This window comes from Pteropus vampyrus, unplaced genomic scaffold (genome assembly GCF_000151845.1).
Source record: "Pteropus vampyrus isolate Shadow unplaced genomic scaffold, Pvam_2.0 Scaffold755, whole genome shotgun sequence".
Classification (NCBI taxonomy): Eukaryota; Metazoa; Chordata; class Mammalia; order Chiroptera; family Pteropodidae; genus Pteropus; species Pteropus vampyrus.
Genome location: NW_011889536.1, coordinates 592,421 through 609,605, shown reverse-complemented (window position 1 = coordinate 609,605; position 17,185 = coordinate 592,421). Strand labels below are relative to the sequence as shown.

Here is a 17,185-nt window from a genome sequence, read left to right as displayed (position 1 = left end):
CTAGCTTTCAACAATGCTCTTCATGGAATTAAAAAGGGATGGACAGGTACGCACGATGTTGACTTTCCTCAGAAAACAAAATCCTGCATGGAATCGCTTCAGGCAATGAGTCCTGAAGTTCACACTCTTCTTCCAGAACCTCTTCCTGGGTGGTGACCCTTCTTGCTCTTCTCTGCTACAGCAGGTGGGACACCCTGGAAGCCAAACTGTTGTTGCAAGATTCGTTTATTTTAATAAAAGTTAAATCTCTCAACGACATCCACAAACCATCAATAATTCAGGACTACTGCTCAGCCCAGGGTGGCAGAGATGGCCCTCTCCGTGTCTAAGCAGCGGCTTCCAGGTAAAAGTTCACAGGAAATTTGACACCTAATAAATTGGAGCCTTCTCCTCTTTAAATCATTTTTAAACCACAATTGCCACACTAAATATAATTACTACAAACCGGTCATTTGTAACAGAGACATCTCATTAAAACAATTCCATTCTCGAAAGGCAGGTGGGAGGGAAAGGCAAGAGGGTAGTGGTAGGAGGAAATGGAGTGGCTAAACTCTTGGAGAGGGGTGTTGAGGAAAGTTTGGAAAGAGCTGGGAGATGCTCTTAATTACGAATTGATTATTTCTCGTGATTGAGCACAAAATATAATCAACTCAACATTTCAAGACCAAAGCAGAAGGAGTAGAGACAGACAGGATGACAAGGACTGAGGAATCTTCCAGATCTTCTACTCTAAGGGGCGGGCCTGTGGGCGGGTTGGAGGGGCATGGGCAGAGTGACACCAGGCCTCCCCCATTGGATTTCTGGCTTGTCCCTGGCTCAGGGAAGTGGCTGCAGAGTTTGTCAGGCAAGTGCTGCAGAACTGTTTGCTTCATCCACAGAGGAAAGTGACTGCACTATTGATGGAGCTGTGGCCAATTACCAGGTAGACAGGATGCAGGACTTGAGATCAAAGGGTTTAAATCCCAGCTCTGACCCTTAGGAGCTACTACCTGTGGGGAACTGACTCACCCAAAGCACCTGAGCCTCAGTTTCCTAGTTTCTAAAATTGGTATAGTCCTGCCCTCCCAACCCTGCAGGGCTGTGATAAGGATCACCTGAGACAACGTAAAGGTAAATGTGACTGGCATGGAACAGACTCCGGAAAATCTGTGCAATCTAAATTTCCTGACAAAGATTGTGAGATGTGGAAAATTTCATTCAGCTGCCAGAATGAAATTTCCTTCCTGGGAGAATTTTAATTACAACACAGCTGCTTCTCTCCCAGGAAAGGTGTGGGGAGGTCCTGAGTGGTCCATCTCTGATGCAGGGGGCAAGAGGGTTGGCCTTGCTGGAAACCACCTGTGCTGGCTGCAGGGTTACTGCTCTGGAGCCAATGCTTGGTTCTAGCGTGTCGATAGGGTTGGAATCTGCACCTCTCCAGGAAACTCCAGTAGATGCCGGGGAAAGCCACAGACCTGTCTCTTCTCTGCTTGTCCGGGAGGCAGCCGAGGAAACCTGCCTAAGAGTGAGAAAAGAAGCCAAGTCAGCCTCCATGTCCTAGTCCTCAGCTCCAAGCTTACTGAGACAAATGCCTTGAGTGCCTCCCCTTCCTTATTCCAGTGTCTCTGCTTTTCACAACTACCTTCTGTAGTTGTGTTCAGCATAGGCCAGTATACCCCATCTGGTTTCTTAGACTTCATCTCTTCACTCGGATCAACTCAGCTCAGTCTTTGGAGATCATGAGATCCTTAGACCATACATTTTTATGGCATACTGGGTTTGGGCCTGACATTTCTAAACCGAGTGGCGTTGAGTAGGTCACTTAACCTCTGTGAGGCTCAGCTTTCACTTCTATAAGTTGGAGATAATAATAATGACTGTTTTATTTACTTAAGGAAGACAAAAGATATGCAAAACAGGATTATTATGATTGTGTTCATCATAATTCTTATAACTGACTAGCCCAGAGTCTTGAGGGGAACAGAGCAGGGGAAGGGCATCTTCCTAGTTAGAGCTCTGGCCTCAGATTTCTTCAGTCCTCCCTGAAAATAGGAGGAGAAGTCTTCAGGCTGCCTATGCCAAGGGTCTCTGCCTTCTGCATGCTCTCCTCAAGATTGGCTGGTCAGCCCAGTCTCTTGTATGGTGGACAGTTGAGGGTGGATGCTATGGATGGACAGGCAGCCAGGAGCCCACTTGCAGAAGCAGCAGCGAACAGAGGAGCAACTGTGTGCATGTTGATAGGACTATGGGTGGCTATGTGGGCAGAAGCCTCCATTGCTCTGAAATAGCCTCGCAGCACAGTGATGGTGGCCGGACAAACCAGTGTTCGCAGTCTTGGGTGGGCTGCCACCTGAGTGTTGCCTGGGAAACCACGGCTGCAGGAGTGCCCCACTCCACCATTTGCTTATTTGCCATGAAGACAGCGAGATGGAGGCAGCAAGGGTAACAGAACAGGTGGCCCCCACCACAGGCTTTGGGAAACCTCAGCAGCCCCTATGCCTATAACTGGCAGAGGAGGCGGCCTTGGGATCAATTCTTCCATTATAAAACTATGTTCAAAATGTCAATTCCTTCTCTTCTGGTTCTGAGTTTTCCCCCTCCATTTCATCAGTTTACCCCTCTCCCCTCTCCTGTGACTGGCTTACACTTTATATTAGCACGACGCTAATCTTTGAAGAATGATTTTTGGCAGCAATTGAGTGCCTAACATGACCTCATCATGTCTGGTGTTCTTGAGAAAGGACACCTCCTGAAAGGCAGGGGAATTGGGGAAGAGGCTGGATACACGTAGGCTCTCTAGATACAAGTGGGAGCCTGCCCATAGTGGCGATGCAGGGGGTGAAGCAGCTCTTCCCCATCAGACCCAGGAGCCCAGCTCATTACCATTGCTAAGGAAGACCAATATGAGTCAATACTAGCAGTTTCCAGGAAACTTTTCCAATTTTCTCTCATAGCACCAGCATATAGGTTTCTTTCCTGTCCTTCTGAGGTAAGAGAAGGCGAGTGGTTAAAGACTGGGCTAGGAAGGCTCTGTTGAGGCCACCCTACCCAGCCCCGGTCTGCACACATGTTTCCCACTATGTCCAGGACAAATGGCTGCCTTCTCTTGGGCTCACCAACTCCCCTTACTGCAATGTAAGCAAGCCCCTGCTCTGGGGATCTCAGCTAATCAGAGAAGGAGAGAGGTGCTCACTACCTCCTCAAAATGAACCCCCAGGCCTGCATGGTCTTCTCCTCACCTTGCCCTTTACTTCGGTCCTTTCCCATTTCCCAGGCTCATAAGACTTCATTAATTTAGAAATGTTAGTTTTTGTTTCTTTATGTTTCTCATGAGTCATTGGCTATTACTCAAGGTAGGAGGAGAATTAAGAGTTCTTGACTCAGAACCCACCAACTTATAGGGAACATTTCCCCTCATTAGATTCTTAGGTTCTGACCTCTCAGTTGTCACTACACTTGGCCCACTACATCCTCCAGCATGATACCCACTCCTCAGTATTGTTCCATATCACATTAACATCTATACCCCTTCCCTTACCTACTCTGAAAACCAGGTTGTCAGCCAGCACACCCTGCCCACTGGGCCAACTCCACCCCACCCTGGCCATTTGTCCATCTGTTAGGTTCTCAGAGTTGTCCCTGCCTGTTTCATGTTCAAGCTGTTGGCTACGACAATCATACCTGATCATTAATAATGGAATAGTGATGGGAGAGACACTTAGATAATCAACTAGCACAGGCTCATTAGTGGCACAGAACAATCACAGCGATATAATAACAGATCCCAGGAAATGTCAATTAAACCTGGAACTTCGTTAGGTTTCATTTTATTTTCAGCATGGAGAAGGACAGCATAATTGCAATCAACTAAAGCCAATGCAAATCTCTTCCAAAAGAGACTCCTTCCCCCCGGGGATACAAGGAATTAAGTTCCACTCTCCCACCATGTTAATTCCAAGCCATTTAATGAACTTCTTCTCTTCCTTGAGGAATGTTACAGCTGAGTGCCTGGCTTCTCTTAACAACAGGATCATTCTGGCTGTTGGCTTTAACGATAAAGATGATGGTGCCCAGGATTTGCATTTATTGAGACTCAGCATGTGCCAGATGTTGTGCTAAGCCCTATACACGGATTATTTCATTTAACCCTCACTACAATTTATTGAGGTACCGGTTAATATTATCATCATTTTATCTACAGGCCATTGAATCTCAAAGTTAAGAATGATGCTCTGGGTAACCCATTTTGTAAATGTTTGTGGTATAGCCAGAAATCCAAGCCAGATCTGCCTCCCATGAGTGCTTGCTCACTCTCACTCTCTCTTCTCGCCTCTCCTCCTCCTTCTGTCTCTTTCTTCCTGTCTCTCCCTGTCTCTTTGTCTCTGTCTCTCTGTCTCTGCCGCTTTCTCTCTCTTCTTGGATTAGGTATTGGGGGAGCCTAGATAATCCCGAAGAGGGATGGGGTAACCCAAGGAGTGTTCAACTGAAGCATCTCATGTTGGCTCTTTGGTCTCCAGTCTAGGGTGGGCAGCTAGGAGGAGATTTTTAAAGAAATTTCCCTGAATCCTGTCCCCAAATCAAATGACCCAATCAGACTCTCTGGGGATGGGGGCCAGGCCATCTATATTTTTTCAAAGCTTCTTAGGTAATTTTGAAGACCACTGTTCTTAAAACCTCACCCAGTGAGTGCTTCTCCACATCACAGGTGGGGATGGGGATCTGGGTGACTGGCCCAGCCCTGAACCCCGTGGTTCTGAGAGGAAAAGTGATTTAGAACAAGGCCTTCTGAGAAGGTGTGTGCTGACTCTCCGTCTATGACCTCAGCTCTGGCTTCAATTTCCTCATCTGTGACATGAAGGATTTGCCTGGTGGTCTCTAAGATGTCTACCACTCAAACAGGGTTTTCCTAGAAGGGCAATGCCTTGCCCCAAGTCCATGATTTGCCAGAGGCTTGTTGAGGAGATGTCTTTTTAGAACAGTGACCTTAAGTCATTGTTTCTCTAAAGTCAAATCACATTATTTCATACTTTAAATTGACTCCTTGCATTTACTTATATATGTTTTTGAAAACTAATTTTACATTGTTATTATATGTGGAAAGCCATATCCCCTGTTATTATATATGGAAAGTAACCATAAAAATGTTATCATCTAAATTCATCACCTACATCATCAGGGATGTGAAGACTATACTGGCCCATATGATCTCACCCACCCAGCTCCTCCTTCCCTCAAATGTGATCCTGATGGCTAACTGCCTCTGGTGGAACTGTGAACTCACAGCACTCACTTTTACAGGAATAAAACCAGGGAGGGTCTACATCTCGAAAGGCAAAACTTTTCAGTCTTATTGTATGAGAATCGAATCCTTCCAGTGGGACTTAGTTCTAAGTCTGCAGCATTGCCCTTCTTGGACCTTGGTTTTTGTTTGTTTGTTTATTTGTTTTTTAGGCGAGGCAACCCTTGGTTGATCTCACAGATTGCAAGGACCTTGTCAGCTTACAATCCCTTATTTTTTTTTATTTTTTATGCCTACAGGGCCTGGTCTTCCTAGGTGGTCTCCCATCCAAGTACTAACCAGGCCTGACCCTGCTTAGCTTCTGAGATCAAACGGGATCAGGCTTGTTTGGGGTGGCATGGCCGTATACTTGGACCTCAGTTTTGACACCTACAAAATCATACCATGAGACAACAGGCACAACTGTGTTCCTTTGTGGTGTAAGTTTGCTTTTTCCCACTCCCTCAGCCTCTATAATCACAAAGCAGGGGCAAAACTAACTAGTGGAGAGAAAAAAGAAGACAGAAGTTTGTGCGGTGACCTTAGGAGTTCCTTGGATTTCAAAGTAGCAATCTCTCCAAACTTACATGAGGTGCCATGTCTATCACCATTGACAACTAAGAGTTCTGGGTTTAGAGACCACTGAGATCATTAGGGCCTCATTTCCTCATCTGTAAACACTTGTTAACTCTCAGCCAGGTACTAACTGATTCAGTCCCTGCCCTTATGGAGCTTTGTTCCAGTCATGGGCTGACTTATACGTAAACAAAGGTGTAGGTGATACTGTGCTAAGTACTAACTCCAAAAGGGTGAGCCCAGGGCAGGAAGGGAGACAACTCAGTACTTGTTTCCTCCACAGACTCCCTCCTCTCAGCCCTCAAGCCAAACAGTGCCACACCTGCCCTGAATAAAATGTGAGCGCTCAGTCTTTTCTATTTAGGGTCCATTTTTAAGTGACAGCTTGCCTAGAGGTTAAGAGTACAGGCTTTGGGAATGACCCTGACTTAAGATTTCTGTCACTCATAGAAAAGTATTTATCTTTCTCGGTTTCAATTTCTTTGTCTGCAAAATAGGAACCCTGCAAGGATTATGTGAAATGGTATCTCTGAAGTGCTCAGCAGAGCACATGAATGAGCCCTCCAGAAACATTACTTGTAATTATTATTTTTTTCTAGTAGAAATTCTAGTTTTGGAATGGGACAGACCAGGATTCAAATGCCAGATCTAAAGCTTGATATGTATATGACCTTTGAGTCTTGTGTTCTTATTCATAAAGAAGTGTGATAATAGTGGCCTCGAACAAGTATACAAATGTAGTCCCTAATGCTGGCCACCTCCATCCATTGCCTTCCTTTGAGGTGTGGCAACATGCCCAGCCAGCACAGGGCAAATCTAGACTAAAGGCTCTGAGTTCACCTGTATGCACCCCTATTCCCATTTACTCTGGCCCACACCCAGCCCAGAGTGGCCCTTCTCAGGTGCTCTTACTTTTTCGATGATCACTTTCATCATCATCCAGAGCCCCATGCCACTGAAAGGACAGACCATTCCTCCCTTGCTAGATTAGGGCTGGCCACCCAATGTGGGCGACATTGCTGCTGACCATGACAAGGGGCTTGTTCAGTCCATAGAAGAGGGGCAGCTGCCGCAGGTGAGGTCAGGGTGGAGGGCTGTGGGAAGAACGGGACAGGAGAGGGACAGAGAAAGATATCCCCTCCCTTCTTTTCTCAATCCTCATTTCCTCCCTGCTCATTGAACCCTCGCCAGCTCCTTTAAACTCTTCCAGGGTCAGTCATAGCACAGTGGAGAGATCTGGAACTTTCCACAGAAGACGCATGTTTGAACTCTGTTTCTGAAATTGCCAGGTGTGCTTAGACCTCCACCCTCAGAATTGTAGCATCTATAAAGGGGGATGGGAAAGCTCTCCTCCAAGGGTTAGTGTGAGGAGTAAATGAAGACTACAGAGAGGTGCAGGCTTGTGCTCTTCTTCCCTTTCTTCTCTTTGAACCCACAGTTTTTTTTACCTCCTCATCCCTCCCATGTTTGAGTCCCCTCTGCCTCCCCAGCCAGGACATCCTGATCACCACCCACCTGGGTGATGCAGACGCCTATATTTTCAGGTGTCATGAGCTCCTGAAACATCAGGACATTGATGATGTAATTAATTATGCCCTTTCTGAGCTCAGGCCAGAGCAGACCTGAAGATCCCTTTCTTAATGGCTAGAGAAAGGGGAGGTGATTCCTGCCACAGAAACACTTACACAGAGCACATGAATGAAGACATGACTCCTCAGAAAGCCTCAGCACTCTGTTCCATGCTCCTGGGCAAGGAAATGCCCTCTCCTGACTTGGCTGGAGCCGCCGTCTCCCTCGCCTGGCAATTCTGGCCAGAAGCAGGCTGGTCCGCAGTCTACTCTGCAGCACCCCAAGCTCCATATAAACAAGAGCCTGTTTGAAGCAAAAATCCTTCAGCAATTACTTATAGAAAGAGGATGGAGAGCGCTGAGGACAGAAAGAGAATTTATTTGTTCTCTGTGCTTTGAGTTAGTTTTTAAATTGTCCTTCTGTAGATAAAGACATCTCTCCAGCAGCTCAGCCCCAGATCCTAGCAGCTAATCTGTATCTGGCAAATAAAAATAGCCTCCAAACCAGATGGAGATCCAGAGCCCACCAGGAAAACAGATCCAGTTTTGAGTGCTGAAAGTGGATTTTAAATAGAGCCATATGAAGCCTTTTTTGGATTTTCTGGGGGTGAAAGTGGGTAGAGGGGAGACAGGGATGGCCAGAACTAAGAAGATGCAGGGAGGAGGGAAGCAGAAGTTAAGGAAAAGAAGCAAGAGTTCGTTGTCACTTTCCCTAGAATTTTCTTCAAAGCCTTGAGTGGGAGCAATCTTCCATGGGATTCAAGGTGTTCATGTGTCTGCAGTGCTCAGACAGGAGAAGGGAGATGGATGTTTTGCATGTTTCCCAGAGACAACGTGGTGCTGTGGAAAAGGCATCAGCTCTGTAGCCAGACCTGGATACGAACTACCCATGCCAGCTCTGGATGAAATAATTTGCTCCTTTGAGTCTCTTCAGCTTCCTTGTCTATAAATTGAGGTATGCTATTTATCTCTTAGGATTTTGATGAGGCCTAAGATAAGAAATGTGAATCATTGTGCTATAGACTGAATGTTTGTGTTCCCCTCAAATTCACATATTGAAATCCTAATCCTCAAAGCAGTGGCATTAGGAGGAGGGGTCTTTGAGAGATGATTAAGTCATGAGGGTGGAGCCCTCAGCCATGGGATTTGTGTCTTTATGAAAGAAGCCCTGGAGAGCTTCCTTGCTCCTTTTACTATGTGAGGACACAGCAACAAGGCACTCTCTATGAACCAGGAAGTAGCCCTCACCAAACACTGAATCTGTTAGCATCTTGCTTCTGGGTTCAGAATCTACTAGAGCAGCAGTTCCTAACATTTTTGGTACCAAGGACTGGTGCTCCTATAAAAATCTGATGATCTGAGGTGGAGTTGAGGTGGTGATGCTAGTACTGGGGAACGGCTGCAAATACAGATGAAGCTTTGCTCTCTGGCCAACTGCTTACCTCCTGCTGTGTGGCCTGGTTCCTAACAGGTCATGGACTGGTACTGGTCCACTGCCCAGGGGTTGAGGACCCCTGTACTAGAAGAAGGGAGCCATATCTGTTTTGCTTACCATTATATCCCCAGGGCAAGCACAGTATCTGGCACATAGTAGGTGCTCAATAAACACCTGCTGATGGAAACTGAGTGAGTGAATAATTCCAGAAGAGGACAGGAGTGTCAACATGAATGCAGACTCTGACTACAGCCAACAATGAAGCTTTGGAACGAGGGGAGCAATTCTCATGTTGCATTACAGGAACTTCCCAAAATGCTCCCATCTGGCAGCTTCCCCAGCCCTAGATCTGTCTGACTCCCTCAGAAATGAACACAAGCCAACCTGCCCTGTCTGAGGTTGTCTCCTCTGTGTTGATTTGCTCTCCTAGTAAAATCACAGGCCCTGCATGCTCAAGGAACAGATTTTTCATTTCTCTGACGCTCTCTACCTAACATACACAGGCACCTTGGAGTTGAGGGTAAAGAGTGGAGAGGGATCCATTAGCACCTACAATCTTGGGCTTTCCAGGCCATCCTGTCCCCTAGCAACCCATGGCTCCCATATATCCCTGGAGAGTTGACCTCTCATTTCTCCCCTAGTTCTCAGGATAAGGGAGTGAAGAGAGGGAGGGAGCCCAAGCCCTTTACTTTCCTAGAAAGTCCTCTCATGTAAGTGTTCACATGTAATGTGCATTGAGGCAATGAGAGAGGACAAATGGGAAGTGAAGGCAGTTTGGGCTTCAGGAGGACAGAGTGCAGGGTGAGGGATGGAGACCATGACAACACTGCATTTCCCCTTGCAGCACTGCAGTAGACCTTCCCACAACATCTCATGTCACCCTCACCACTGGAGAAATGGAGGGCCTGAGCACACAGGGCAAACCACATCCCCGTGCTGTCTGCTTTACTGCTCCTCCTCCTGACCAGGCACAGGGAAGAGAAGCTGGAAAAGTCGGCATGTCCTGACTAGTGAAAATTTCATTTTCTATTTTGTGTTTCAAGGTCTCTGTCATCCAAAATTTCTCCAGTGGATGAGTCACTTTGAAAAGCAGGAACAAAAATTAAGGGAAATGTCTTAATTTAAACACCCCTGCCTACAGCAAACAATCTTTAAATTGAGGATAAATCTGATGCTTTACTGCTGAGACACAGCACAGTAACCATCTGGTTTGGGGGTCTGAATTTCTACTGAGTGGGTGCTCGGGAGGGCAGGGATTGTCCTTGGAAGTTCTAGTATCAGGTGCCTAGCACAAGGCCTGGCAGGTATTTTGTGGGAGGACAGGCTGGAAAATGGCAGGGCAGGTGGGTGGGAGACAGGTGCTGCATCAGGTGGGACAAGGTTTTTGCTGGTCCTGGGAGGGGCGCAGAGCCTAGCTCCCACTACAACCATCTATCTGGTTCTAGCCTGGTGCCTCATTCTGCCAAGCATTCCTTACAATAGCCTGCCCTCTCTGCCATGGTCTGGCTTCCTGCTTATATGTTTAGTCATACCCAGTCCCCTGGGACAGCTGTAACTTAATAAGCTGCAGAGTTGCCAGGGCTGCCTCTGTTCCTAGCACTTCAGTGGAGGAAAATGATATCATTAATGGAGAAAATCTGGTTGTAATGTGGAGATTTGGGATGGACTTGATGACTGGCTGAAGATGGAAGCAGAGGGGAAACAGTGAGAGTCTCTTGGGGCTGAACCTCAGATGGGAGCTGAGAGGGACAGTAGGACCCTCAGGAGGCTTCCAAGCCAAGACTGGGTTAGGGTCAGAGATCAGAGTGAAAACCTGAGAAGACATAGAAATGCTAGAAGGGAGAACCTGAATCATTGCAGCCAGTATGTTGTAAAGTGTGCTGGGGAAGGGAGAGGAGACAGAGGAGAGGAAGATGGAGGGGGCATGGTTGGCAGTAAGAAATAGAGGAGCTACAGAGAGGACACTGGCATCCAACAGACCAGGGACAGGAGCAGCAAGATGCATGTCAGAGCTGGTGAGCAGGATATGGCTTTTGCAGAATCCATGCTTGTGAGCAATACAGCCTAGTGAGGAATTTGAGATGATGGAATCTCGGCAGGGGTCAAATTTGGGTCAACTGAGCACCACAAAGCAGAATGAATCATCACGTGGTCCTGTTTTGCTCACCACCCTCTATGCTCAGCTGATGCACTTTGTCACTGTAAAGGTCGCCCACTCGGGAAAGGCCAGGGCATGGATGCAGTCAATGTTTGCATCAGCACCCTGGCTCTGTTTTGCCAAGCACTATATTCTGTCTCCCTGCTCCCTTCAAAGGTGACAAGGCCTGCGAATAGCTCCTAAGGTAGCCGTTCTGCTGAGTGTGTCTATCACCACCCAACTCTCTGGCTGTGCACCATAGTTGGGTTTCAGGGCCTCCCACTGCTCCAGACTCATCAGAAGGCCGGCACAGCCCAGGCCTCTTAGGCCTTCAGCCCCCGCTGTGGGCTCAGCTAATCAGTCCTGATGGGTCTCCTGTTTCTCAGGCTAGATCCAAAGAGCCCACACATGGGAGAGAGCCTATGATTGCTGCATGAGAGAGAAGAGGCCTGCACAGGGAGGCATGCCTGCACTTGGGCCTGCTCAGGGGGCCTGAATTTAGTCAAGTCATTGTTCCTCCCAGGTTCTGGGCTTATAAGGTACGTGGTGGTAACATTTGCCCTCCTCCTCACAGGACTCAGTGGAACTCTTGAATAAGAACAGAGATGTGAAAATACTGCATAAGATACTGGATATATGCAGTTATTAATGTCATAAGCCAAACTTGCATGGCTCCTTATTCAACTGAACTATACAAGAGCTCCTTCCTAGAGCCCAGAATGAATGTTCTGTGAGAGGCACCTCTCACGCTGAAGGCATTTATGGGCTAGGGTAAGAGGCAAGGTAGATTCAAAGTGAAGTTATAGGAGGAACTATCACAAATGTACACAGAAATGTCTGAAATTGCTCTATGGCCCCCAGTCTCTGAGGATGGAGTGTCATGGCCTTAACTTGGGAAAACAGATGCTTGGGCTCTGCCCAGTGGTTCCCCAGCATAGCAGACACCGGGACCTTGGTTGGAGGTTGATGTCTCAGTCAAGGAGGGCTGGTGATGTGCTCAGTGTCCTAGGCCTTGTTTGGGGTAGGGAGAAGCAAGCTGGAAATAAAGAGCCCCTGCACTAGTCCAAGAACAGGGTCCCTCAGTCCCTTGTTAGGCCCTTAGATAGTAGGGACTAACTCCCTTATGGTCTAGGAATGGCCAAAATCCCAACAAGGAGCACCTAGGTAGAGCCCTACCCAGTGCTTTTCAGTCTCTCAGCTCTCACACTCGAGGAAGGCGAGGTAAGAGCACACTGTTCTGGCACACCCTGACAACAGCATAAAGAACAAGTCTGGGTGTGCAAATGATCTCCATCCCTCATTGTTTTCTCCCCGTTATCTCCATAGTCATAGCTAGGCCCCTCGCTAATAAGCAGGAACCACTGCCCCACTGTTGGAGGGTGGGAGCGGGAACAGAGCAGGTGTTCTGAAGCCTTGAGCCAGTGAGCTGTTCTCAAAGTGGACAGCGCAGGAGTCTGCTGTCCGGAAAGGATGCCAGCGAATGGAGTTCATGATGAGAGGACTTATTGGAGGCAAGTCTCAGCTGGGCTATTTGCTAAACATCCTGGAAAAGTAGCCCTACCTTCCTCCCCAGCAAACTTGGGATTCCCAGCCAAGTCCCCCACCCGCTTTCTAGGGACCCAGGGCCCAGTGCCAAGCAATGGACAGGGAGCAGCAACTCCCTGCAGCACATTTATGCCATATGTCCTCACGGTGGCAAAGACAATCACCTCCACCCAGTCTCTGATTGTCTCCAACTTCATCTCCAGGCTTCTGGGACCCTCAGCCATAGCCATGGCCAGGTAATCTGCTTTTCCAATTAGCAATGAGAAAGCAGAAAGGTTTTTGAAGATGTTATTTTCCCACTGCTTAATCACCAGAATTATGATGGGCTCATGACAAAAGTAAGGATGTCAACCCTGGAATCACAGCCACATCAAAAATGGAAGAATCTTTACAGTCATTCATTGTACATCCTTCACTTCATAGACCAGAGGGGCAGACATGCCCAAGAACACATAGCTGGTAGGGACAGAGCCAATCCCAGAGGGAGCCCAATCTGTTTCCTGCCTCCTTTCCAGTCAAGGTCCCTCTTCCTACCTGTCCTGCAGGGTCATGGGATGAGATCTGCAAGGGCTGAGTAGTTAGCCAAGTGGTCAGAGGCTAGGATGGACTCCATCCAATGCTTCCCAGGAAACATGCTTCTCAAAGTTAGAGAATCCCTTGGGACTGGTGACAGTATCAAGACTAGAAGAGGAGCAAGCTGGAGCTACCATAACTCTGGCCAGGGCTGCCTAAGTCATTCTCTCACGAATTGTGATGTCACAGAGGAAGCACTGGCCTTGAGTCAGGAGATATAATCTGCTACCTGGACCTGCACGACCTCATAACTGTGTTATGGAATTTCTCTAAGCCTCAGTTTCTTCATATGGAATTTGAGCATACTATATCTATTTTCTAGATTCATTGTGAAGCTGAACAAGTGCCCAAATATGTAGTGTATAGGAAGATGTGTGGCTCACAATAGGCACCCAATGACTGTTCACCTTCTCTTCTTGGTAAAAGGTATAAGTGGTTTTTATTGTATCTATGACCACCATCTGTAACCCCCCAAGTCAGTTTTAAAACTGTCTAGTGGCTTGGATCTAGCATACACACTTTTCATAACAGCCCTTTGCCATATACATATACGAAGACACAACAGACTGAATCTGTCACAAAATAAAATTTCAATCTTGGATTACACATGTCCTATGAATATAGTATTTATAGGTTCTCAGGAACAGTTTTGATTTATACTTATTTGTCATCCAAACTGTGACATATTTAGAATGAATTTGTTGTCAGGACAACAGGTATAAACCAGGAATGCCCTGGGAAACCCATTAATATTCCTTGGGGCCTTGATCTCTTAAGGTAAAGGAGCCTTCTACCCCGACACTCCTGCCTGGGATGCTTATGACTCCTTTTAGTCTCTACCCTAGGATGAGCCCTCAAGTAGATTCTCTGTTCCCCCTCTGATCATCTTGGCACCTCATGCTTTCTTCTCTCTTCACAATTAACTGCCATTCTGTCATCACCTATTTGCTTTTCTGTCTCTTACACTTACCATGAGCAATTCCCATACCTAATGCTGCCTGGCATATAGTAGTTGCTCAATCAATGTATGTGGGAAGAAAAGGCAGATAAATGCCATGGCAAGAAAAGGAAAACTAGGCAGAGAGTAGGTGGTTAATGCAGTTCCTAGTGGAAGCTGGTAGAAGTCAGCTGAGCAATAAAAAGGAGAGCTGTTGTTACTTACTAGGCAAGCCAGAACGGTCTTCTTCAGCACTCTCCCCTCCACTTCCCATGCATATATCTCTGCAAATGGCACCTGGTGGTTGGTTAAGGAACTGACATCTTCATGTCTGCAGGTGAAAGGCTGAGAGGACAGACAATGTTTTGTTGAAAGGCTTTCAGAGGGGAGTCTCTGCACCCAGAAGAAAGGCAATTCAGAACCCTGCTGGGACTGCTCCCTTCCTCTCCAGACAAAGCCCACCCCAGCCAAGGCATCTAGAGTGGGTCCTCTGTGTACTCTAGCAAGCTATCTAGGTGCCATCACTTGTCACTTGACAATGGAGAGGGATATTTCTCTATTTTCGAGCTCAGATGAGCTTTCAAAGACTCTATCTGGCTGTGATTGAGAAAGCCCTGGAGGGAGCCCCTTGCAAAGGCCTAAATTGGACACTAAAAACAGATAAAAGCCAATGGTTTAAAGGCTTTATGTGAGCTCCATTTGGGGAAAGGAATGAAACCAGGGATTTAGTTTGCCCTTTCTCATCAACACACTTTGGGCAGCTGTGGCCTGAAATTTTAAATTTTTTGTGTCCCTGTTGCACGGATCCGAGTGGCCAATAAGCTGATGCTAGGGCAGAGCCCTTGTTCTAAGACAGCCTCAAAGAGCTTACTCCCCGAGCCTCTCTACGCCTGGCCGCCAACTCTACTTGGATGGTCAGGTGCAGTGCTCAGCCCTTGAATGATTGAATGGATGATTCTAGCCCAGCTCCAGCCTGACAGCTGCCCCAGTGATTACTCAGGTCAAGGTTCGCAGCATTTCTTAGGGCCAGCCAGTCAAGTCTGCACCTGCCACTTCTGCCACCCAACGCCCTCATTTCCCCAGGCCCAGTAGGAGGAGGCATGTTAACTAAGAAGATATTGTTACTTGATAGGACATTGCCTGATAGGACATTGTCTTCTTACACACCACTGTTTTTCAAAGCTGCTACCCTGCAGCCATAAAACTTGGAATTTAGAAAGATGGAAAGGCCAAAATGAAAATTCCAAGAGGTTCTTGGTCCAACACACAATGTTCAGTACAACCTAAAGTTACTAGGGGCACACAACAATCTTGCAGCCCCATCTTTGGAATAAATAAAGTGTAGCTATTCCAATCAAAAGTATAGGCCATCTATCACTTTACGAAAATATTACCATGTGGATAGAGGGGTAATGCTGGTCTTATTCCAACTCAGTGGTTCCCAACCTACATGTTAGAATTACCTAGAAGCATTTTAAAATCTCAACATCCAGGCTACAGCCAAGACATCAGAATCTCAGGAGTAAGACTCAGGCATCAACAGGTTTGAAAGATCCTTAGGTGATTTCAATGCACAGCCCAAGTGGAGGAGCACTGTTTTAATTGGCTATACTTACTACTGAACATTTGGGGGTTGGGAGTCAAGGGCTTCTCAAGACTCTTGCTACTCCTGCCTTCATTTCCATCCTTTAATTTAGACCTGAAGGGGGGGGTGGGGAGAGCTAGAGAGCTGATCAGTGTTGAAGGTCAATTTAAGTATGCCACTGTTTCTTTTCCCCAAGCACAGTGAGCCTGACATTGGTATGGTCTGCATCAGGTTTTGCAGGGCATGGAAGCTGGCCACAGGAGTTCAGTTCTCTCAGATCTGAGAGAGATGTTGTAAGACATACAGGTCAACCATCCCTCCAGTTTTGCAAGTGAGGAGACAAAGGAGAGTGACCTAATTAGTGTTGCTGAGCAGATGTCTGATTCCTGAGACTTACCCTTTTTACAATAATGCCTATCTAAGGGATTTCTGACTCTATGGATCTTCCAGCTCTGCAACCAGATGGTGGGGGCCTAGAACAACAAAATCTCTTGGCTTTTGGCGACCTCTCCTTGAATGCATTCCCAAGACAGAGAAGCGAGGACGAGGTGTGATAGTATTGAGTTGAACTAACCTATTCTTGAATTTTGGCTCTGCCATTTAGAAGCTCTGTGACCTTGAAGACCCTCTCAGCTTCTTTGAGCTTCTGTTCTACTCATCTCCAAGATGGGCAAACTAATAACAATTATACATGATTGTTGGGTAACGGTTAAGTTAGATAATGTATCTAAAGTACCTAAGAGTTTAGCAAAAGTTACTTTCCACCCCTCCATCATTCCACCTAGTCCTTTCCTAGAATTGAGATGATGCTTCCTACAGGCAGGATCACTGCCATCGGCCCCTGGAAGCTGCACTGGCCTGGGCCGGTGTAGTATGTATGTCCCCAAAGTGGATAGGATGGGAGCTCAAGGACCTAGTTCTTTACTCAAGAGAATCCTGTGGATTATAGTAGAAAGGGTGAGTTGGGTTCCTTTGGGTTTCATAGCAATGTTCCCTGGAGATCAGGCCTCTGAGTAGAAGGTTCAGAATTCCTGACTAGTGCCTCCAGCCCTAGATGTGGCATCCTCATAGCCACTGACCTAACTGACCTGGAATTAAATTAACTAATTTATCAATAAGTACCAGTTGAATGCCTACTCTGGACCAGGGATAAAGGAGTGGCAAGACAGATATGGTCACTGCCCTTGTGGAGTTTTCAGTGGAAGTCTGACATTAGGCAGGTAATTCCATTTCAAGGAGTACGTGCTATGATGGGGAAAAGAGAGAGACCTTGGAAGCACAAATGAGGGGACCTTACCCAGATTTGTGGGAGGACAGGAAAACCTCCTGGAGGAGGTGACCATGAAGCTGAAAACTGAAGGATAAGTAGGAATTATCCATGAGAACTTCCAGAGTACCCAATGATGTTCTAGGAAAGGGGAAATACAAACATAAGTACTGAAGATCATAAGTGAGAGAAAACTTTATGTCTCTGACGATCTGACAAATTATTGAGAACTGTTAAGAGATGAGCAAGCAAGAGCTAGATCATGAAACAGTCCAATGGTTCTCAAATTTGAGCATACATTAGAG

At 46.8% G+C, this 17,185-nt stretch overlaps 1 long non-coding RNA gene and 1 pseudogene across 1 annotated transcript; both read right to left on the bottom strand.

The window, feature by feature from the left end:
- Positions 1-207: 207 nt before the first annotated feature.
- LOC111734080 lies at positions 208-17,005 on the bottom strand. Its single transcript, XR_002778300.1, has 3 exons — positions 16,911-17,005; positions 14,254-14,373; positions 208-1,498 (listed from the first exon to the last, which is right to left on the bottom strand). It is a non-coding gene; the product is annotated as an uncharacterized LOC111734080 (long non-coding RNA).
- Positions 5,509-5,627, bottom strand: LOC111734083 (annotated as a pseudogene).
- Positions 17,006-17,185: the final 180 nt, after the last annotated feature.